The following is a 25,153-nucleotide window of genomic DNA, read 5'->3' on the forward strand; positions in this document are numbered from 1 at the left end:
GTGGGGCTTACTGTCTCCCCTTGGAAAGTTAAGCTGCCGCTGGGGAATGGAGACTAGGCTCTTAATTCCCAACAAATCCTTTTGTTGCTGTGGGATGGAGACTGGCTCCCAATTCCCAACAACTCAATCTGCTGCTGGGGGACAGGACCGACTGTCTCTGCCCCCTGTAACTCAGCCTGCCACTGGGGAATGGAGACTGGGCTCTCAATTCCCAATAAATCACACAGCCGCTGGGGAATGGAGACTTGGCTCCCAATTCCCTGTAATCACCCAGCCGCTGGGGAATGGAGACTGGGCTCCCAATTCCCTGCATATCACACTGCCGCTGTGGGATGGAGACTGGGCTCCCAATTCCCTGCATATCACACGGCCGCTGGGGAATGGAGACTGGGCTCCCAATTCCCAATAACTCCCATTGCCGCTGGGGGACAGGACCGATTGTCTCTGCCCCCAGTAACTCAGCCTGCCGCTGGGGAATGGAGACTGGGCTCCCAATTCCCTGCAGGAGCAGTGGAGAGACCTCGGTCCCATCTCCACCGGCCACCTGGGGTTCTTCCCAGTAAACATCCACAATATCCTCCCAGCTGAAGGGCTCTGGACCTGGGTCTGACTTCTTGCTGTCCTGCTGAGCCTTCCCAATGGAGTGGAAGAGATCTCAGTAGTCCTGCTCCAGTTCCCACTCCAGGGTTGCTAGGTGAGCCAGGTCTTTCTCTACCTCATGGGAGTCATCCCAATCCTGCCTATCCTCCCTTTCGTAGAAAATGTCCTGAAGTCTGGACTGTACAGGGCTTCCGAAGTCAGGCTCTGCAAAGGACTCCCATAACAAGCCAGGACCATCAAACTCCTCTCCCTCTGGCTTGTCATGCTCAGCTGTCCAGGGTATATACTGTGCCATATACCACCAGAGCGCCTGGTAGGCATCCTCCAGCCATAGCTCCTGCCATACCCAGTGCTCTAGTTCCTTCACCCATTCCTCCAGGGGCTGCTCTCCCAGGAAGGGCATCCACAGGGCCACTTGCTTCTGCAATCGCTGCTCTTCACTGGGGAGACTCTCGCCTCGCTGGCATTGTACATTATCCAGGGCCTGGTACCAGATGCCTTTCCTTAATGCATCCCGGCCATCCAGGTCTACCTCATCGTAAGCCACTGCTGGTTCCATCCTGCTGCTGTCAGGGTCGCTGTACTGGGACATGCGTTGCCCTCAAATTGTAATTCCAGGAAATGATGTTTCTTTGTAGCTGTCCTTCTGGGCTGTGAGAACGATCCCGCCGCTTGCCACCAATTGTAACGGCATACAAGGGAATGCTCCAAACACCGGACGGAACCTCATGAATAGCTGCTAGCAGACGAATAGGAAACGCACCCAAGCGGCTTACACTCCTAGCAATCAGTCTCTAACAGCATACAGTGAATCCCCCCAAGAACGAGACGAGGCTCCGTGTTGAGGGTCAAGCAGTGGTCACCCATAGCTGTGTATTAATTGATCTTATATAACATTGTTACACATCAGTACCACCCACAGGGTTTTGTAAAAACAGCCAATGAACACATACAATACAGTAAAACACTCCCACATAAAATCCTCCCCTCTGCCTGTGATACAATTACCTTACACAATGGGTTGATGTAATTATCACAGGCAGGAGAATACACAATGTCTTCTGTCCTGGAGACAACCGAGGAGTAAGTCAATTATATCTCAGGACAAAGGGAAATCGCCAATACACACATGAAGACAATAGGACAGATATCACTACTTAAATATACAATGTCCCAACCATTACAGTAACATAGACATTTAACATATCCCCAGATGGCTTGGATTAGACCAGGGGTTCAAACGTTTAGCATGGGTTGATGAGAGGGCCCATAATCCTGGGGCAAGAAGCTGGCAAACAGGCCCCTCCAAAACCCAGTGGCGAGGTTGGTTTCGCCACAGTAGCGAAATGGGTGGTTTTTCTACACAGGTGACAGGAGAGGAGGAGCAGGAGAAGCCAGAGGAACTACAGGGCGATGGGGAAGACGAGGCACATGACCCAGACACACTGTATGCAGTGGAGATGGAGGCAGGGAGTCCCTCTCAGTCACTTGCACAAATGGCCCGATGCATGCTTACTTGCTTGCGTAGTGACAGCTGAATTGGCACCATTTAGCAGAGGGAGGACTTCTGGCTCTCTACCTTATTGGATCCTTGCTACCAGTCCAGAATGGGGGCCTTTTTTACACACACTGAGAGGGAGGACAAACTGAACGACTACAGAGACATCCTATGTAGTCAGTTGGCTGCTGCCTATCTGCGCCATCATCCATCCTCTCGCAGGTCTGACCGGGGGGCCCTCTGCCATGGCTGCTGGGAAGGGGTGGGGTGGCAGAAGCAGTACCAGCTCCATCAGCAGCAACCTGAGTCTAAAGTCACTGATGAGCAGCTTTGTTGACCCACATAGTGAAGAAACTACTCACCAGCCGCTAGACATAGAGCAGAACCTGAACCAGCAGTTGGTGGCATACTTGGAGTGCACCCTGCCAGCCACCATTGAAGATCTGCTGGACTACTAGACAGCCAAACTGGATTTGTGGCTGCAACTGGCCGAGTTTGCCCTGGAAAAGCTGTCCTCCCCGGCCAGTAGTGTGGCATCAGAGTGGTTGTTTAGTGGGGCGGGGGCCATAGTTACCCCAAGAAGAACTTGTTTGTCCACCCAAAATGTGGAGAGACTGACCTTTATCAAGATGAATCAGGCGTGGATCAGCCAGGATTTCCACCCACCAATGCCTGATGCATCAGACTAGATCATCCATGGTGCCATACGATTACTTTGACAAAAGAAACCGGTTTCTTTTGGCTACCTGCCTCAGCTACTACTCTGATGATGCCACACATCTGATGCCAAGTGCTCCTTCTTTCACCCACCATCTTCAGTGGGTACCTGTATTGCCACCCACGTCCACAATATGTCACCTTGCACCGCTGTGGCCTTCTGATGCTGCTGCCAACTCTTCACTATGTCACCTTGCCACTCTGTGGTCTCCTCATGCTGCTGTCAACTCCACACTATGTCACCTTGCCACTCTGTGGTCTTCTGATGCTGCTGCCACCCCCACACTGCCATTGTGCCACTCTTAGCCTCCTGATACTGCCGCCACCTACAGACTCTGTCGTTGGGCCATTCTGTGGTCTCCTCATGCTGCTGCCACCTCAACACTATGTCACCTTGCCACTCTGTGGTCTCCTCATGCTGTTGCCACCTCCACACTATGGTCTCCTCATGCTGCTGCCACCTCCATACTATGTCACCTTTGTGATGGACCGCCTGGTACCCCGACTGGGTACCTCTGTCAGAAGACAGCTTTCCCTCCGCTGGAACCCAAATTCCAGTATCCTCAGCCCAAACCTGCCTAATAATTGGACAGAGCCAATATATGAGGACAGAACACTAAACTCCTCAATCATCACCATTGTTGAAGAGTAAATCAAGAACTGACTTTATTGAAGACCAACTCAGTATATATACAGTTCAAGAAGTCTAACAACATAACTCAATCAAACATGGACAGCATGCAAACAGACATCCCCTCCCCAATGTCTTAATGAAAGAATAGGGAGAGAGGAGACACATGTGATGGGATTATCTCCTGAGTGTATCATAGGGTGATCTACTCCTCTACACCGGAGTCGGCTATTCCTAGAGTCAGCTATCCTAATCGTATCACTAACACAATAGAACCAAGGGACAAATGAACTAACACATTCATTGGGAGTCTCAGTGCAGAGTTAACCCTTTTTGTGTTGTGGGATTCACACCCTGCACCTTTAATGGACAATAGAAAAGATGTGGCCTATAACTCCACACACAAATCAGTGTTAATAGTTCCTTGCAACCCCAAGAGGTCTGAGGGGGTCTCCATAGTTCTGGGTCTATAGTCCGTAGGGAGGAGGCTAGCCCTCAGTCTTCTCCAGCAGCCCCAGTAATGGTTCAGTCCGTCACAACCTTTACACTCTGTGGTCTCCTCATGCTGCTGCCACCTCCACTCTATGTCACCTTGCCACTCTGTGGTCTCCTCATGCTGATGCCACATCCACACTATGTCACCTTGCCACTCTGTGATCTCTATATGCTGCTGCCACCTCCAAACTATGTCACCTTGCCACTCTGTGGCCTCCTGATGCTACTGACACCTCCACAATATGTAACTTTGCCACTTTGTGGTCTCCTCCTGCTGCCACCTCCACACTATGTCATTGTGCACTCTTAGCCTCCTGATACTGCCACCACCTACAGACTCTGTTATCGGGCCACTCTGTGGTCTCCTCATGCTGTTTCCACCTCACCACCATGTCTTAGGGCCACTCTGTGGACTTATGCTGTCCACACTTCATAACTGGCCCACTATTTTGCCTTTCGGCCTGGCTGACATCATCATTTATTTGACCTTTCTTCTGATCTGTCAGAAGGAAGGAAAAATGAGACGCACAACGGATCTTGTCTGTGTAGCAGCTGTAAGGCCTGTATGGTCCCATCAGATTTGGCTCCACGCTGTCGGGGGCTCTACATGTATAAGCGTTTAATAGAACAGGTTCTGTAGACATCTATGTAGAATCAGCTGATGACGGTGTAAATGGAGTGCGCTTCTTCTTGGCGCTAACATCGACCTGTAAGGCTGAGTTCACACTGGAGTTATTTGGTCAGTTTTGGCCCCGTGACTGCCCTAATAAGTGCAGTGTGCAGTGATTCTAAGAGCAACGCCTGTCATCTGCACGTCATACGGACTCACAGTATTATCACTACCACAGCAGACTCCCTATGTGTGTTACTGCAAGGCACAGTGTTCTACACCACTATACAGGCACAGTGTTCTACACCGATATACAGGCACAGTGTTCTACACCGCTATACAGGCACAGTGTTCTACAACACTATACAGGCACAGTGTTCTACACCACTATACAGGCACAGTGTTCTGCACCGCTATACAGGCACAGTGCTCTACACCACTATACAGGCACAGTGTTCTACACCGCTATACAGGCACAGTGTTCTACACCGCTATACAGGCACAGTGTTCTACACCACTATACAGGCACAGTGCTCTACACCACTATACAGGCACAGTGCTCTACACCGCTATACAGGCACAGTGTTCTACACCGCTATACAGGCACAGTGTTCTACACCGCTATACAGGCACAGTGTTCTACAACACTATACAGGCACAGTGTTCTACACCACTATACAGGCACAGTGTTCTGCACCGCTATACAGGCACAGTGCTCTACACCACTATACAGGCACAGTGTTCTACACCGCTATACAGGCACAGTGTTCTACACCGCTATACAGGCACAGTGTTCTACACCGCTATACAGGCACAGTGTTCTACACGACTATACAGGCACAGTGTTCTACACCGCTATACAGGCACAGTGTTCTACACCGCTATACAGGCACAGTGTTCTACACCGCTATACAGGCACAGTGTTCTACAACACTATACAGGCACAGTGTTCTACACCGCTATACAGGCACAGTGTTCTACACCACTATACAGGCACAGTGTTCTACACCGCTATACAGGCACAGTGTTCTACACCGCTATACAGGCACAGTGTTCTACACCGCTGTACAGGCACAGTGTTCTACACCGCTATACAGGTACAGTGCTCTACACCACTATACAGGCACAGTGTTCTACACCGCTATACAGGCACAGTGTTCTACACCGCTATACAGGCACAGTGTTCTACACCACTATACAGGCACAGTGCTCTACACCACTATACAGGCACAGTGCTCTACACCGCTATACAGGCACAGTGTTCTACACCGCTATACAGGCACAGTGTTCTACACCGCTATACAGGCACAGTGTTCTACAACACTATACAGGCACAGTGTTCTACACCACTATACAGGCACAGTGTTCTGCACCGCTATACAGGCACAGTGCTCTACACCACTATACAGGCACAGTGTTCTACACCGCTATACAGGCACAGTGTTCTACACCGCTATACAGGCACAGTGTTCTACACCGCTATACAGGCACAGTGTTCTACACGACTATACAGGCACAGTGTTCTACACCGCTATACAGGCACAGTGTTCTACACCGCTATACAGGCACAGTGTTCTACACCGCTATACAGGCACAGTGTTCTACAACACTATACAGGCACAGTGTTCTACACCGCTATACAGGCACAGTGTTCTACACCACTATACAGGCACAGTGTTCTGCACCGCTATACAGGCACAGTGTTCTACACCGCTATACAGGCACAGTGTTCTACACCGCTGTACAGGCACAGTGTTCTACACCGCTATACAGGTACAGTGCTCTACACCACTATACAGGCACAGTATTCTACACCGCTATACAGGCACAGTGTTCTACACCGCTATACAGGCACAGTGTTCTACACCGCTGTACAGGCACAGTGTTCTACACCGCTGTACAGGCACAGTGTTCTACACCGCTATACAGGTACAGTGCTCTACACCACTATACAGGCACAGTGTTCCACACCGCTATACAGGCACAGTGTTCTACACCGCTATACAGGCACAGTGCTCTACACCGCTATACAGGCACAGTGCTCTACACCACTATACAGGCACAGTGTACTACACCGCTATACAGGCACAGTGCTCTACACCGCTATACAGGCACAGTGTTCTACACCGCTATACAGGCACAGTGTTCTACACCGCTATACAGGCACAGTGTTCTACAACACTATACAGGCACAGTGTTCTACACCGCTATACAGGCACAGTGTTCTACAACACTATACAGGCACAGTGTTCTACACCGCTATACAGGCACAGTGTTCTACACCACTATACAGGCACAGTGTTCTGCACCGCTATACAGGCACAGTGTTCTACACCGCTATACAGGCACAGTGTTCTACACCGCTATACAGGCACAGTGTTCTACACCGCTATACAGGCACAGTGTACTACACCGCTATACAGGCACAGTGCTCTACACCGCTATACAGGCACAGTGTTCTACACCGCTATACAGGCACAGTGTTCTACACCGCTATACAGGCACAGTGTTCTACAACACTATACAGGCACAGTGTTCTACACCGCTATACAGGCACAGTGTTCTACAACACTATACAGGCACAGTGTTCTACACCGCTATACAGGCACAGTGTTCTACACCACTATACAGGCACAGTGTTCTGCACCGCTATACAGGCACAGTGTTCTACACCGCTATACAGGCACAGTGTTCTACACCGCTATACAGGCACAGTGTTCTACACCGCTATACAGGCAGAGTGTTCTACACCGCTATACAGGCACAGTGCTCTACACCGCTATACAGGCACAGTGCTCTACACCACTATACAGGCACAGTGTTCTACACCTCTATACAGTCACAGTGTTCTACACCGATATACAGGCACAGTGCTCTACACCGCTATACAGGCACAGTGCTCTACACCACTATACAGGCACAGTGTTCTACACCACTATACAGGCACAGTGTTCTACACCGCTGTACAGGCACAGTGTTCTACACCGCTATACAGGCACAGTGTTCTACACCGCTATACAGGCACAGTGTTCTACACCACTATACAGGCACAGTGTTCTACACCACTATACAGGCACAGTGTTCTACACCGCTATACAGGCACAGTGTTCTACACCACTATACAGGCACAGTGTTCTACACCGCTATACAGGCACAGTGTTCTACACCGCTATACAGGCACAGTGCTCTACAGGTACAGTGTTGGGGTTCAGCACTGCAGTGGGATCTCTGTATTATTTGGGGTGGGGTCAGAACTGCAGTGTGGTGTCTGTATTATTTGGGGTGGGGTCAGCACTGCGGTCACTCTATTATTTGGGGGGTTCTGCATTGCAGTGGGGTCTCTGTATTATTTGGGGGTGGAGTCAGCACTGCAGTTGGGCCTCTGTATTATTTGGGGGTGGGGTCAGCACTACAGTCGGGTCTTTGTATTATTTGGGGGTGGGGTCAGCACTGCAGTGGGGTCTCTGTATTATTTGGGGGTGAGGTCAGCACTGCAGTGGGGTCTCTGTATTATTTGGGGGTAGGGTCAGCACTGCAGTGGGCTCTCTGTATTATTTGCGGGGTTCTGCATTGCAGTGGGGTCTCTGTATTATTTGGGGGTGGGGTCAGCACTGCAGTGGGGTCTCTGTATTATTTGGGGGTGAGGTCAGCACTGCAGTGGGGTCTCTGTATTATTTGGGGGTAGGGTCAGCACTGCAGTGGGCTCTCTGTATTATTTGCGGGGTTCTGCATTGCAGTGGGGTCTCTGTATTATTTGGGGGTGGAGTCAGCACTGCAGTGCGGTCTCTGTATTATTTGGGGGTCTCTGTATTATTTGGGGGGTTCAGCACTGCAGTGGGGTCTCTGTATTATTGGGGGTGGGGGGTCAGTACTGCAGTGGGGTCTTTGTATTATTTGTGGGGTTCTGCATTGCAGTAGGGTCTCTGTATTATTTGGGGGTGGCGTCAGCACTGCAGTGGGGTCTCTGTATTATTTGGGGGTGGGGTCAGAACTGCAGTGGGGTCTCTGTATTATTTGGGGTTCAACACTGCAGTGGGGTCTCTGTATTATTTGGGGGTTAAGCACTGCAGTGGGTCTCTATAATTTGGGGGGTCAGCACTGCAGTGGGTCTCTGTATTATTTGGGGTTCAGCACTGCAGTGGGGTCTCTGTATTATTGGGGGGGTCAGCACTGTAGTGGGGTCTCTGTATTATTTTGGGGTTCAGCACGGCAGTGGGGTCTCTATATTATTTGGGGGGGGGGCAGCACTGCAGTGGGGTCTCTGTATTATTTGGAGGTTCAGCCCTGCAGTGGGGTCTCTGTATAATTTGAGGTGGTTCAGCACTGCAGTGGAGTCTGTATTTGGGGGGGGGGGGGGGGTTCTGCACTGCAGTGGGGTCTCTGTATTATTTGGGGGTGGGGTCAGCACTGCAGTGGGGTCTCTGTATTATTTGGAGGTGGGGTCAGCACTGCAGTGGGGTCTCTGTATTATTTGGGGGTTCAGCACTGCAGTGGGGTCTCTGTATTATTTGGGTGGTTCAGCACTACAGTGAGGTCTCTATTATTTGGGGGTTCAGCACTGTAGTGGGGTCTCTGTATTATTTGGGGGTTCTGCACTGCAGTGGGGTCTCTATTATTTGGGGGTCAGCACTGCAGTGGGGTCTCTGTATTATTTGGGGTTCTACACTGCAGTGGGGTCTCTAGTATTTGGGGGTCAGCACTGCAGTGGGGTCTCTTATTTGGGGGTTCAGCACTGCAGTGGGGTCTCTATTATTTGGGCGTTCAGCACTGCAGTGGGGTCTCTGTATTATTTGGGGGTGGGGTCAGAACTGCAGTGCGGTCTCTGTATTATTTGGGGGTCTCTGTATAATTTGGGGGGTTCAGCACTGCAGTGGGGTCTCTGTATTATTGGGGGTGGGGGTCAGCACTGCAGTGGGGTCTCTGTATTATTGGGGGTGGGGGTCAGCACTGCAGTGGGGTCTCTGTATTATTTGTGGGGTTCTGCATTGCATTGGGGTCTCTGTATTATTTGGGGATGGGGTCAGAACTGCAGTGGGGTCTCTGTATTATTTGGGGATGGGGTCTCTGTATTATTTGGGGGTTAAGCACTGCAGTGGGTCTCTATAATTTGGGGGGTCAGCACTGCAGTGGGTCTCTGTATTATTTGGGGTTCAGCACTGCAGTGGGGTCTCTGTATTATTGGGGGGGTCAGCACTGTAGTGGGGTCTCTGTATTATTTTGGGGTTCAGCACTGCAGTGGGGTCTCTATATTATTTGGGGGGGGGCAGCACTGCAGTGGGGTCTCTGTATTATTTGGAGGTTCAGCCCTGCAGTGGGGTCTCTGTATAATTTGAGGTGGTTCAGCACTGCAGTGGGGTCTCTGTATTATTTGGGGGTGGGGTCAGCACTGCAGTGGGGTCTCTGTATTATTTGGGGGTGGGGTCAGCACTGCAGTGGGGTCTCTGTATTATTTGGGGGTTCAGCACTGCAGTGGGGTCTCTATTATTTGGGGGTTCAGCACTGCAGTGGGGTCTCTGTATTATTTGGGGGTTCTGATCCCGCCGCTTGCCACCAATTGTAACGGCATACAAGGGAATGCTCCAAACACCGGACGGAACCTCATGAATAGCTGCTAGCAGACGAATAGGAAACGCACCCAAGCGGCTTACACTCCTAGCAATCAGTCTCTAACAGCATACAGTGAATCCCCCCAAGAACGAGACGAGGCTCCGTGTTGAGGGTCAAGCAGTGGTCACCCATAGCTGTGTATTAATTGATCTTATATAACATTGTTACACATCAGTACCACCCACAGGGTTTTGTAAAAACAGCCAATGAACACATACAATACAGTAAAACACTCCCACATAAAATCCTCCCCTCTGCCTGTGATACAATTACCTTACACAATGGGTTGATGTAATTATCACAGGCAGGAGAATACACAATGTCTTCTGTCCTGGAGACAACCGAGGAGTAAGTCAATTATATCTCAGGACAAAGGGAAATCGCCAATACACACATGAAGACAATAGGACAGATATCACTACTTAAATATACAATGTCCCAACCATTACAGTAACATAGACATTTAACATATCCCCAGATGGCTTGGATTAGACCAGGGGTTCAAACGTTTAGCATGGGTTGATGAGAGGGCCCATAATCCTGGGGCAAGAAGCTGGCAAACAGGCCCCTCCAAAACCCAGTGGCGAGGTTGGTTTCGCCACAGTAGCGAAATGGGTGGTTTTTCTACACAGGTGACAGGAGAGGAGGAGCAGGAGAAGCCAGAGGAACTACAGGGCGATGGGGAAGACGAGGCACATGACCCAGACACACTGTATGCAGTGGAGATGGAGGCAGGGAGTCCCTCTCAGTCACTTGCACAAATGGCCCGATGCATGCTTACTTGCTTGCGTAGTGACAGCTGAATTGGCACCATTTAGCAGAGGGAGGACTTCTGGCTCTCTACCTTATTGGATCCTTGCTACCAGTCCAGAATGGGGGCCTTTTTTACACACACTGAGAGGGAGGACAAACTGAACGACTACAGAGACATCCTATGTAGTCAGTTGGCTGCTGCCTATCTGCGCCATCATCCATCCTCTCGCAGGTCTGACCGGGGGGCCCTCTGCCATGGCTGCTGGGAAGGGGTGGGGTGGCAGAAGCAGTACCAGCTCCATCAGCAGCAACCTGAGTCTAAAGTCACTGATGAGCAGCTTTGTTGACCCACATAGTGAAGAAACTACTCACCAGCCGCTAGACATAGAGCAGAACCTGAACCAGCAGTTGGTGGCATACTTGGAGTGCACCCTGCCAGCCACCATTGAAGATCTGCTGGACTACTAGACAGCCAAACTGGATTTGTGGCTGCAACTGGCCGAGTTTGCCCTGGAAAAGCTGTCCTCCCCGGCCAGTAGTGTGGCATCAGAGTGGTTGTTTAGTGGGGCGGGGGCCATAGTTACCCCAAGAAGAACTTGTTTGTCCACCCAAAATGTGGAGAGACTGACCTTTATCAAGATGAATCAGGCGTGGATCAGCCAGGATTTCCACCCACCAATGCCTGATGCATCAGACTAGATCATCCATGGTGCCATACGATTACTTTGACAAAAGAAACCGGTTTCTTTTGGCTACCTGCCTCAGCTACTACTCTGATGATGCCACACATCTGATGCCAAGTGCTCCTTCTTTCACCCACCATCTTCAGTGGGTACCTGTATTGCCACCCACGTCCACAATATGTCACCTTGCACCGCTGTGGCCTTCTGATGCTGCTGCCAACTCTTCACTATGTCACCTTGCCACTCTGTGGTCTCCTCATGCTGCTGTCAACTCCACACTATGTCACCTTGCCACTCTGTGGTCTTCTGATGCTGCTGCCACCCCCACACTGCCATTGTGCCACTCTTAGCCTCCTGATACTGCCGCCACCTACAGACTCTGTCGTTGGGCCATTCTGTGGTCTCCTCATGCTGCTGCCACCTCAACACTATGTCACCTTGCCACTCTGTGGTCTCCTCATGCTGTTGCCACCTCCACACTATGGTCTCCTCATGCTGCTGCCACCTCCATACTATGTCACCTTTGTGATGGACCGCCTGGTACCCCGACTGGGTACCTCTGTCAGAAGACAGCTTTCCCTCCGCTGGAACCCAAATTCCAGTATCCTCAGCCCAAACCTGCCTAATAATTGGACAGAGCCAATATATGAGGACAGAACACTAAACTCCTCAATCATCACCATTGTTGAAGAGTAAATCAAGAACTGACTTTATTGAAGACCAACTCAGTATATATACAGTTCAAGAAGTCTAACAACATAACTCAATCAAACATGGACAGCATGCAAACAGACATCCCCTCCCCAATGTCTTAATGAAAGAATAGGGAGAGAGGAGACACATGTGATGGGATTATCTCCTGAGTGTATCATAGGGTGATCTACTCCTCTACACCGGAGTCGGCTATTCCTAGAGTCAGCTATCCTAATCGTATCACTAACACAATAGAACCAAGGGACAAATGAACTAACACATTCATTGGGAGTCTCAGTGCAGAGTTAACCCTTTTTGTGTTGTGGGATTCACACCCTGCACCTTTAATGGACAATAGAAAAGATGTGGCCTATAACTCCACACACAAATCAGTGTTAATAGTTCCTTGCAACCCCAAGAGGTCTGAGGGGGTCTCCATAGTTCTGGGTCTATAGTCCGTAGGGAGGAGGCTAGCCCTCAGTCTTCTCCAGCAGCCCCAGTAATGGTTCAGTCCGTCACAACCTTTACACTCTGTGGTCTCCTCATGCTGCTGCCACCTCCACTCTATGTCACCTTGCCACTCTGTGGTCTCCTCATGCTGATGCCACATCCACACTATGTCACCTTGCCACTCTGTGATCTCTATATGCTGCTGCCACCTCCAAACTATGTCACCTTGCCACTCTGTGGCCTCCTGATGCTACTGACACCTCCACAATATGTAACCTTGCCACTTTGTGGTCTCCTCCTGCTGCCACCTCCACACTATGTCATTGTGCACTCTTAGCCTCCTGATACTGCCACCACCTACAGACTCTGTTATCGGGCCACTCTGTGGTCTCATCATGCTGTTTCCACCTCACCACCATGTCTTAGGGCCACTCTGTGGACTTATGCTGTCCACACTTCATAACTGGCCCACTATTTTGCCAGTTATGAAGTGTGGACAGCATACAGGCACAGTGTTCTACACCGCTATACAGGCACAGTGTTCTACACCACTATACAGGCACAGTGTTCTACACCGCTATACAGGCACAGTGTTCTACAACACTATACAGGCACAGTGTTCTACACCGCTATACAGGCACAGTGTTCTACACCACTATACAGGCACAGTGTTCTGCACCGCTATACAGGCACAGTGTTCTACACCGCTATACAGGCACAGTGTTCTACACCGCTGTACAGGCACAGTGTTCTACACCGCTATACAGGTACAGTGCTCTACACCACTATACAGGCACAGTATTCTACACCGCTATACAGGCACAGTGTTCTACAACACTATACAGGCACAGTGTTCTACACCGCTATACAGGCACAGTGTTCTACACCACTATACAGGCACAGTGTTCTGCACCGCTATACAGGCACAGTGTTCTACACCGCTATACAGGCACAGTGTTCTACACCGCTGTACAGGCACAGTGTTCTACACCGCTATACAGGCACAGTGTTCTACACCGCTATACAGGCACAGTGTTCTACACCGCTATACAGGCACAGTGTTCTACACCGCTATACAGGCACAGTGCTCTACACCGCTATACAGGCACAGTGCTCTACACCGCTATACAGGCACAGTGTTCTACACCCCTATACAGGCACAGTGCTCTACACCACTATACAGGCACAGTGTTCTACACCACTATACAGGCACAGTGCTCTACACCGCTATACAGGCACAGTGCTCTACACCGCTATACAGGCACAGTGTTCTACACCACTATACAGGCACAGTGTTCTACACCAATATACAGGCACAGTGTTCTACACCACTATACAGGCACAGTGTTCTACACCGCTATACAGGCACAGTGTTCTACACCGCTATACAGGCACAGTGTTCAACACCGCTATACAGGCACAGTGTTCTACACCGCTATACAGGCACAGTGTTCTACACCGCTATACAGGCACAGTGTTCTACACCGATATACAGGCACAGTGTTCTACACCGCTATACAGGCACAGTGTTCTACACCACTATACAGGCACAGTGTTCTACACCGCTATACAGGCACAGTGTTCTACACCGCTATACAGGCACAGTGTTCTACACCGCTATACAGGCAGAGTGTTCTACACCGCTATACAGGCACAGTGCTCTACACCGCTATACAGGCACAGTGCTCTACACCACTATACAGGCACAGTGTTCTACACCTCTATACAGTCACAGTGTTCTACACCGATATACAGGCACAGTGCTCTACACCGCTATACAGGCACAGTGCTCTACACCACTATACAGGCACAGTGTTCTACACCACTATACAGGCACAGTGTTCTACACCGCTGTACAGGCACAGTGTTCTACACCGCTATACAGGCACAGTGTTCTACACCGCTATACAGGCACAGTGTTCTACACCACTATACAGGCACAGTGTTCTACACCACTATACAGGCACAGTGTTCTACACCGCTATACAGGCACAGTGTTCTACACCACTATACAGGCACAGTGTTCTACACCGCTATACAGGCACAGTGTTCTACACCGCTATACAGGCACAGTGCTCTACAGGTACAGTGTTGGGGTTCAGCACTGCAGTGGGATCTCTGTATTATTTGGGGTGGGGTCAGAACTGCAGTGTGGTGTCTGTATTATTTGGGGTGGGGTCAGCACTGCGGTCACTCTATTATTTGGGGGGTTCTGCATTGCAGTGGGGTCTCTGTATTATTTGGGGGTGGAGTCAGCACTGCAGTTGGGCCTCTGTATTATTTGGGGGTGGGGTCAGCACTACAGTCGGGTCTTTGTATTATTTGGGGGTGGGGTCAGCACTGCAGTGGGGTCTCTGTATTATTTGGGGGTGAGGTCAGCACTGCAGTGGGGTCTCTGTATTATTTGTGGGTAGGGTCAGCACTGCAGTGGGCTCTCTGTATTATTTGCGGGGTTCTGCATTGCAGTGGGGTCTCTGTATTATTTGGGGGTGGGGTCAGCACTGCAGTGGGGTCTCTGTATTATTTGGGGGTGAGGTCAGCACTGCAGTGGGGTCTCTGTATTATTTGGGGGTAGGGTCAGCACTGCAGTGGGCTCTCTGTATTATTTGCGGGGTTCTGCATTGCAGTGGGGTCTCTGTATTATTTGGGGGTGGAGTCAGCACTGCAGTGCGGTCTCTGTATTATTTGGGGGTCTCTGTATAATTTGGGGGGTTCAGCACTGCAGTGGGGTCTCTGTATTATTGGGGGTGGGGGGTCAGTACTGCAGTGGGGTCTTTGTATTATTTGTGGGGTTCTGCATTGCAGTAGGGTCTCTGTATTATTTGGGGGTGGCGTCAGCACTGCAGTGGGGTCTCTGTATTATTTGGGGGTGGGGTCAGAACTGCAGTGGGGTCTCTGTATTATTTGGGGTTCAACACTGCAGTGGGGTCTCTGTATTATTTGGGGGTTAAGCACTGCAGTGGGTCTCTATAATTTGGGGGGTCAGCACTGCAGTGGGTCTCTGTATTATTTGGGGTTCAGCACTGCAGTGGGGTCTCTGTATTATTGGGGGGGTCAGCACTGTAGTGGGGTCTCTGTATTATTTTGGGGTTCAGCACGGCAGTGGGGTCTCTATATTATTTGGGGGGGGGGGCAGCACTGCAGTGGGGTCTCTGTATTATTTGGAGGTTCAGCCCTGCAGTGGGGTCTCTGTATAATTTGAGGTGGTTCAGCACTGCAGTGGAGTCTGTATTTGGGGGGGGGGGGGGGGGGTTCTGCACTGCAGTGGGGTCTCTGTATTATTTGGGGGTGGGGTCAGCACTGCAGTGGGGTCTCTGTATTATTTGGAGGTGGGGTCAGCACTGCAGTGGGGTCTCTGTATTATTTGGGGGTTCAGCACTGCAGTGGGGTCTCTGTATTATTTGGGTGGTTCAGCACTACAGTGAGGTCTCTATTATTTGGGGGTTCAGCACTGTAGTGGGGTCTCTGTATTATTTGGGGGTTCTGCACTGCAGTGGGGTCTCTATTATTTGGGGGTCAGCACTGCAGTGGGGTCTCTGTATTATTTGGGGTTCTACACTGCAGTGGGGTCTCTAGTATTTGGGGGTCAGCACTGCAGTGGGGTCTCTTATTTGGGGGTTCAGCACTGCAGTGGGGTCTCTATTATTTGGGCGTTCAGCACTGCAGTGGGGTCTCTGTATTATTTGGGGGTGGGGTCAGAACTGCAGTGCGGTCTCTGTATTATTTGGGGGTCTCTGTATAATTTGGGGGGTTCAGCACTGCAGTGGGGTCTCTGTATTATTGGGGGTGGGGGTCAGCACTGCAGTGGGGTCTCTGTATTATTGGGGGTGGGGGTCAGCACTGCAGTGGGGTCTCTGTATTATTTGTGGGGTTCTGCATTGCATTGGGGTCTCTGTATTATTTGGGGATGGGGTCAGAACTGCAGTGGGGTCTCTGTATTATTTGGGGATGGGGTCTCTGTATTATTTGGGGGTTAAGCACTGCAGTGGGTCTCTATAATTTGGGGGGTCAGCACTGCAGTGGGTCTCTGTATTATTTGGGGTTCAGCACTGCAGTGGGGTCTCTGTATTATTGGGGGGGTCAGCACTGTAGTGGGGTCTCTGTATTATTTTGGGGTTCAGCACTGCAGTGGGGTCTCTATATTATTTGGGGGGGGGGGGGCAGCACTGCAGTGGGGTCTCTGTATTATTTGGAGGTTCAGCCCTGCAGTGGGGTCTCTGTATAATTTGAGGTGGTTCAGCACTGCAGTGGAGTCTCTGTATTTGGGGGGGGGGGGGGGGGTTTCTGCACTGCAGTGGGGTCTCTGTATTATTTGGGGGTGGGGTCAGCACTGCAGTGGGGTCTCTGTATTATTTGGGGGTGGGGTCAGCACTGCAGTGGGGTCTCTGTATTATTTGGGGGTTCAGCACTGCAGTGGGGTCTCTATTATTTGGGGGTTCAGCACTGCAGTGGGGTCTCTGTATTATTTGGGGGTTCTGCACTGCAGTGGGGTCTCTATTATTTGGGGGTCAGCACTGCAGTGGGGTCTCTGTATTATTTGGGGTTCTACACTGCAGTGGGGTCTCTTATTTGGGGGTTCAGCACTGCAGTGGGGTCTCTGTATTATTTGAGCGTTCAGCACTGCAGTGGGGTCTCTATTATTTGGGCGTTCAGCACTGCAGTGGGGTCTCTATTATTTGGGCGTTCAGCACTGCAGTGGGGTCTCTGTATTATTTGGGGGTGGGGTCAGAACTGCAGTGCGGTCTCTGTATTATTTGGGGGTCTCTGTATAATTTGGGGGGTTCAGCACTGCAGTGGGGTCTCTGTGAAATTGGGGGTGGGGGTCAGCACTGCAGTGGGGTCTCTGTATTATTTGTGGGGTTCTGCATTGCAGTGGGGTCTCTGTATTATTTGGGGATGGGGTCAGAACTGCAGTGGGGTCTCTGTATTATTTGGGGATGGGGTCAGAACTGCAGTGGGGTCTCTGTATTATTTGGGTGTCTGTATTATTTGGGGTTCAGCACTGCAGTGGGGTCTTTGTATTATTTGGGGGGTTCAGCATTGCAGTAGGGTCTCTGTATAATTTGGGGGGTTCAGCACTGTAGTGGGGTCTCTGTATTATTTGGGGATGGGGTCAGAACTGCAGTGGGGTCTCTGTATTATTTGGGGTTCAGCACTGCAGTGGGGTCTCTGAATTATTGGGGGTGGGGGTCAGCACTGCAGTGGGGTCTCTGTATTATTTGGGGGTGACGTCAGCACTGCAGTGGGGTCTCTGTATTATTTGGGTGTCTCTGTATTATTTGGGGTTCAGCACTGCAGTGGGGTCTTTGTATTATTTGGGGGGTTCAGCATTGCAGTAGGGTCTCTGTATAATTTGGGGGGTTCAGCACTGTAGTGGGGTCTCTGTATTATTTGGGGATGGGGTCAGAACTGCAGTGGGGTCTCTGTATTATTTGGGTGTCTCTGTATTATTTGGGGTTCAGCACTGCAGTGGGGTCTCTGAATTATTGGGGGTGGGGGTCAGCACTGCAGTGGGGTCTCTGTATTATTTGGGGGTAACGTCAGCACTGCAGTGGGGTCTCTGTATTATTTGAGGGTGGGGTCAGAACTGCAGTGCGGTCTCTGTATTATTTGGGGTCTCTGTATTATTTGGGGTTCAGCACTGCACTAGGGTCTCTGTATTATTTGGGGGGTTCAGCACTGCAGTGGGGTCTCTGTATAATTTGGGGGGTTCAGCACTGCAGTGGGGTCTCTGTATTATTGGGGGTGGGGGGTCAGTACTGCAGTGGGGTCTCTGTATTATTTGTGGGGTTCTGCATTGCAGTGGGGTCTCTGTATTATTTGGGGGTGGCGTCAGCACTGCAGTGGGGTCTCTGTATTATTTGGGGGTGGGGTCAGAACTGCAGTGGGGTCTCTGTATTATTTGGGGTTCAACACTGCAGTGGGGTCTCTGTATTATTTGGGGGTTAAGCACTGCAGTGGGTCTCTATAATTTGGGGGGTCAGCACTGCAGTGGGTCTCTGTATTATTTGGGGTTCAGCACTGCAGCGGGGTCTCTGTATTATTGGGGGGGGGGGGGGGTCAGCACTGTAGTGGGGTCTCTGTATTATTTGGGGGTGGGGTCAGCACTGCAGTGGGGTCTCTATTATTTGGGTGGTTCAGCACTACAGTGAGGTCTCTATTATTTGGGGGTCAGCACTGCAGTGGGGTCTCTGTATTATTTGGGGTTCTACACTACAGTGGGGTCTCTAGTATTTGGGGGTCAGCACTGCAGTGGGGTTTCTTATTTGGAGGTTCAGCACTGCAGTGGGGTCTCTGTATTATTTGAGGGTTCAGCACTGCAGTGGGGGTCTCTATTATTTGGGCGTTCAGCACTGCAGTGGGGTCTCTGTATTATTTGGGGGTGGGGTCAGAACTGCAGTGCGGTCTCTGCATTATTTGGGGGTCTCTGTATAATTTGGGGGTTCAGCACTGCAGTGGGGTCTCTGTATTATTGGGGGTGGGGGGTCAGCACTGCAGTGGGGTCTCTGTATTATTTGTGGGGTTCTGCATTGCAGTGGGGTCTCTGTATTATTTGGGGGTGGCATCAGCACTGCAGTGGGGTCTCTGTATTATTTGGGGATGGGGTCAGAACTGCAGTGGGGTCTCTGGATTATTTGGGGGTGGGGTCAGAACTGCAGTGCGGTCTCTGTTTTATTTGGGGATGGGGTCAGAACTGCAGTGGGCTCTCTGTATTATTTGCGGGGTTCTGCATTGCAGTGGGGTCTCTGTATTATTTGGGGGTGGGGTCAGCACTGCAGTGGGCTCTCTGTATTATTTGCGGGGTTCTGCATTACAGTGGGGTCTCTGTATTATTTGGGGGTGGGGTCAGCACTGCAGTGGGGTCTCTGTATTATTTGGGGGTGGGGTCAGCACTGCAGTGGGGTCTCTGTATTATTTGGGGGTGAGGTCAGCACTGCAGTGGGGTCTCTGTATTATTTGGGGGTAGGGTCAGCACTGCAGTGGGCTCTCTGTATTATTTGCGGGGTTCTGCATTGCAGTGGGGTCTCTGTATTATTTGGGGGTGGAGTCAGCACTGCAGTGCGGTCTCTGTATTATTTGGGGGTCTCTGTATAATTTGGGGGGTTCAGCACTGCAGTGGGGTCTCTGTATTATTGGGGGTGGGGGGTCAGTACTGCAGTGGGGTCTCTGTATTATTTGGGGGTGGCATCAGCACTGCAGTGGGGTCTCTGTATTATTTGGGGGTGGGGTCAGAACTGCAGTGGGTTCTCTGTATTATTTGGGGTTCAACACTGCAGTGGGGTCTCTGTATTATTTGGGGGTTAAGCACTGCAGTGGGGTCTCTATAATTTGGGGGGTCAGCACTGCAGTGGGTCTCTGTATTATTTGGGGTTCAGCACTGCAGTGGGGTCTCTGTATTATTGGGGGGGGGGTCAGCACTGTAGTGGGGTCTCTGTATTATTTTGGGGTTCAGCACTGCAGTGGGGTCTCTGTATTATTTGGGTGGTTCAGCACTACAGTGAGGTCTCTGTATTATTTGGGGGTGGGGTCAGCACTGCAGTGTGGTGTCTGTATTATTTGGGGGTTCAGCACTGCAGTGGGGTCTCTGTATTATTTGGGTGGTTCAGCACTACAGTGAGGTCTCTATTATTTGGGGGTTCAGCACTGCAGTGGGGTCTCTGTATTATTTGGGGGTGGGGTCAGCACTGCAGTGGGGTCTCTGTATTATTTGGGGGTTCAGCACTGCAGTGGGGTCTCTGTATTATTTGGGTGGTTCAGCACTACAGTGAGGTCTCTATTATTTGGGGGGTCAGCACTGCAGTGGGGGTCTCTGTATTATTTGGGGGTTCTGCACTGCAGTGGGGTCTCTATTATTTGGGGGTTCAGCACTGCAGTGGGGTCTCTGTATTATTTGAGGGTTCAGCACTGCAGTGGGGTCTCTATTATTTGGGCGTTCAGCACTGCAGTGGGGTCTCTATTATTTGGGCGTTCAGCACTGCAGTAGGGTCTCTGTATTATTTGGGGGTGGGGTCAGAACTGCAGTGCGGTCTCTGTATAATTTGGGGGTCTCTGTATAATTTGGGGGGTTCAGCACTGCAGTGGGGTCTCTGTATTATTGGGGGTGGGGGGTCAGCACTGCAGTGGGGTCTCTGTATTATTTGGGGATGGGGTCAGAACTGCAGTGGGGTCTCTGTATTATTTGGGGTTCAACACTGCAGTGGGGTCTCTGTATTATTTCGGGGTTCAGCACTGTAGTGGGGTCTCTATATTATTTGGGGGGGGCAGCACTGCAGTGGGGTCTCTATTATTTGGGGGGGGGCAGCACTGCAGTGGGGTCTCTGTATTATTTGGGGGTCTCTGTATTATTTGGGGTTCAACACTGCAGTGGGGTCTCTGTATTATTTCGGGGTTCAGCACTGTAGTGGGGTCTCTATATTATTTGGGGGGGGGCATCACTGTAGTGGGGTCTCTAAATTATTTGGAGGTTCAGCACTGCAGTGGAGTCTCTGTATTTTTGGGGGGTTCTACACTGCAGTGGGGTCTCTGTATTATTTGGGGATGGGGTCAGAACTGCAGTGGGGTCTCTGTATTATTTGGGGGTGGGGTCAGAACTGCAGTGGGCTCTCTGTATTATTTGCGGGGTTCTGCATTGCAGTGGGGTCTCTGTATTATTTGGGGGTGGGGTCAGCACTGCAGTGGGCTCTCTGTATTATTTGCGGGGTTCTGCATTACAGTGGGGTCTCTGTATTATTTGGGGGTGGGGTCAGCACTGCAGTGGGGTCTCTGTATTATTTGGGGGTGGGGTCAGCACTGCAGTGGGGTCTCTGTATTATTTGGGGGTGAGGTCAGCACTGCAGTGGGCTCTCTGTATTATTTGGGGGTAGGGTCAGCACTGCAGTGGGCTCTCTGTATTATTTGGGGGTGGGGTCAGCACTGCAGTGGGGTCTCTGTATTATTTGGGGGTGGGGTCAGCACTGCAGTGGGGTCTCTGTATTATTTGGGGGTTCAGCACTGCAGTGGGGTCTCTGTATTATTTGGGTGGTTCAGCACTACAGTGGGGTCTCTATTATTTGGGGGTTCAGCACTGCAGTGGGGTCTCTGTATTATTTGAGGGTTCAGCACTGCAGTGGGGTCTCTATTATTTGGGCGTTCAGCACTGCAGTGGGGTCTCTATTATTTGGGCGTTCAGCACTGCAGTAGGGTCTCTGTATTATTTGGGGGTGGGGTCAGAACTGCAGTGCGGTCTCTGTATAATTTGGGGGTCTCTGTATAATTTGGGGGGGTTCAACACTGCAGTGGGGTCTCTGTATTATTGGGGGTGGGGGGTCAGCACTGCAGTGGGGTCTCTGTATTATTTGTGGGGTTCTGCATTGCAATGGGGTCTCTGTATTATTTGGGGATGGGGTCAGAACTGCAGTGGGGTCTCTGTATTATTTGGGGTTCAACACTGCAGTGGGGTCTCTGTATTATTTCGGGGTTCAGCACTGTAGTGGGGTCTCTATAATATTTGGGGGGGCAGCACTGCAGTGGGGTCTCTATTATTTGGGGGGGGGGCAGCACTGCAGTGGGGTCTCTGTATTATTTGGGGTTCAACGCTGCAGTGGGGTCTCTGTATTATTTCGGGGTTCAGCACTGTAGTGGGGTCTCTATAATATTTGGGGGGGGGGCATCACTGTAGTGGGGTCTCTAAATTATTTGGAGGTTCAGCACTGCAGTGGAGTCTCTGTATTTTTGGGGGGTTCTACACTGCAGTGGGGTCTCTGTATTATTTGGGGATGGGGTCAGAACTGCAATGGGGTCTTTGTATTATTTGGGGGTGGGGTCAGAACTGCAGTGGGCTCTCTGTATTATTTGCGGGGTTCTGCATTGCAGTGGGGTCTCTATATTATTTGGGGGTGGGGTCAGCACTGCAGTGGGCTCTCTGTATTATTTGCGGGGTTCTGCATTACAGAGGGGTCTCTGTATTATTTGGGGGTGGGGTCAGCACTGCAGTGGGGTCTCTGTATTATTTGGGGGTGGGGTCAGCACTGCAGTGGGGTCTCTGTATTATTTGGGGGTGAGGTCAGCACTGCAGTGGGGTCTCTGTATTATTTGCGGGGTTCTGCATTGCAGTGGGGTCTCTGTATTATTTGGGGGTGGAGTCAGCACTGCAGTGCGGTCTCTGTATTATTTAGGGGTCTCTGTATAATTTGGGGGGTTCAGCACTGCAGTGGGGTCTCTGTATTATTGGGGGTGGGGGGTCAGTACTGCAGTGGGGTCTCTGTATTATTTGGGGGTGGCATCAGCACTGCAGTGGGGTCTCTGTATTATTTGGGGGTGGGGTCAGAACTGCAGTGGGTTCTCTGTATTATTTGGGGTTCAACACTGCAGTGGGGTCTCTGTATTATTTGGGGGTTAAGCACTGCAGTGGGGTCTCTATAATTTGGGGGGTTAGCACTGCAGTGGGTCTCTGTATTATTTGGGGGTTCAGCACTGCAGTGGGTCTCTGTATTATTTGGGGTTCAGCACTGCAGTGGGGTCTCTGTATTATTGGGGGGGGGGGGGGTCAGCACTGTAGTGGGGTCTCTGTATTATTTGGGGGTTCAGCACTGCAGTGGGGTCTCTGTATTATTTGGGGTTCAGCACTGCAGTGGGGTCTCTGTATTATTGGGGGGGTCAGCACTGTAGTGGGGTCTCTGTATTATTTTGTGGTTCAGCACTGCAGTAGGGTCTCTATATTATTTGGGGGGGGCAGCACTGCAGTGGGGTCTCTGTATTATTTGGGGGTGGGGTCAGCACTGCAGTGGGGTCTCTGTATTATTTGGGGGTGGGGTCAGCACTGCAGTGGGGTCTCTGTATTATTTGGGGGTGGGGTCAGCACTGCAGTGGGGTCTCTGTATTATTTGGGGGTTCAGCACTACAGTGAGGTCTCTATTATTTGGGGGTTCAGCACTGCAGTGGGGTCTCTATTATTTGGGCGTTCAGCACTGCAGTAGGGTCTCTGTATTATTTGGGGGTGGGGACAGAACTGCAGTGCGGTCTCTGTATAATTTGGGGGTCTCTGTATAATTTGGGGGGTTCAGCACTGCAGTGGGGTCTCTGTATTATTGGGGGTGGGGGGGTGAGCACTGCAGTGGGGTCTCTGTATTATTTGTGGTGTTCTGCATTGCAATGGGGTCTCTGTATTATTTAGGGATGGGGTCAGAACTGCAGTGGGGTCTCTGTATTATTTAGGGATGGGGTCAGAACTGCAGTGGGGTCTCTGTATTATTTAGGGATGGGGTCAGAACTGCAGTGGGGTCTCTGTATTATTTGGGGTTCAACACTGCAGTGGGGTCTCTGTATTATTTCGGGGTTCAGCACTGTAATGGGGTCTCTATATTATTTGGGGGGGCAGCACTGCAGTGGGGTCTCTATTATTTGGGGGGGGGGGCAGCACTGCAGTGGGGTCTCTGTATTATTTGGGGGTCTCTGTATTATTTGGGGTTCAACACTGCAGTGGGGTCTCTATTATTTTGGGGTTCAGCACTGTAGTGGGGTCTCTATATTATTTGGGGGTGGGGTCAACACTGCAGTGGGGTCTCTATTATTTGGGGGTTCAGAACTGCAGTGGGGTCTGTTATTTGGGGGTTCAGCACTACAGTGGGGTCTCTTTGGGGGTCCAGCACTGTAGTTGGGTCTCTTTGGGGGTTCAGCACTGCAGTGGGGTCTGTTATTTGGGGGTTCAGCACTGCAGTGGGGTCTCTGTATTATTTGGGGGTTCAGCACTGCAGTGGGGTCTCTGTATTATTTTGGGGGTTCAGTACTGCAGTAGGGTCTGTTATTTGGGGGTTCAGCACTGCAGTGGGGTCTCTGTATTATTTTGGGGGGTTCAGCACTGCAGTGGGGTCTGTTATTTGGGGGTTCAGCACTGCAGTGGGGTCTCTGTATTATTTTGGGGTTCAGCACTGCAGTGGGGTCTCTGTATTATTTGGGGGTTCAGCACGGCAGTGGGGTCTCTGTATTATTTGGGGGGGTTCAGCACTGCAGTGGGGTCTGTTATTTAGGGGTTCAGCACTGCAGTGGGGTCTCTGTATTATTTGGGGGGGGGGGGGTTCAGCACTACAGTGGGGTCTGTTATTTGGGGGTTCAGCACTGCAGTGGGGTCTGTTATTTGGGGGTTCAGCACTGCAGTGTGGTCTCTGTATTATTTGGGGGTTCAGCACTGCAGTGGGGTCTCTATATTATTTGGGGGTTCAGCACTGCAGTGGGGTCTGTTATTTGGGGTGTTCAGCACTGCAGTGGGGTCTCTGTATTATTTGGGGGTTCAGCACTGCAGTGGGGTCTGTTATTTGGGGGTTCAGCACTGCAGTGGGGTCTCTGTATTATTTGGGGGGGTTCAGCACTACAGTGGGGTCTGTTATTTGGGGGTTCAGCACTGCAGTGGGGTCTCTGTATTATTTGGGGGGGTTCAGCAC

The sequence above is a fragment of the Bufo bufo genome, chromosome 5 (assembly GCF_905171765.1).
Source record: "Bufo bufo chromosome 5, aBufBuf1.1, whole genome shotgun sequence".
NCBI classification, from domain to species: domain Eukaryota; kingdom Metazoa; phylum Chordata; class Amphibia; order Anura; family Bufonidae; genus Bufo; species Bufo bufo.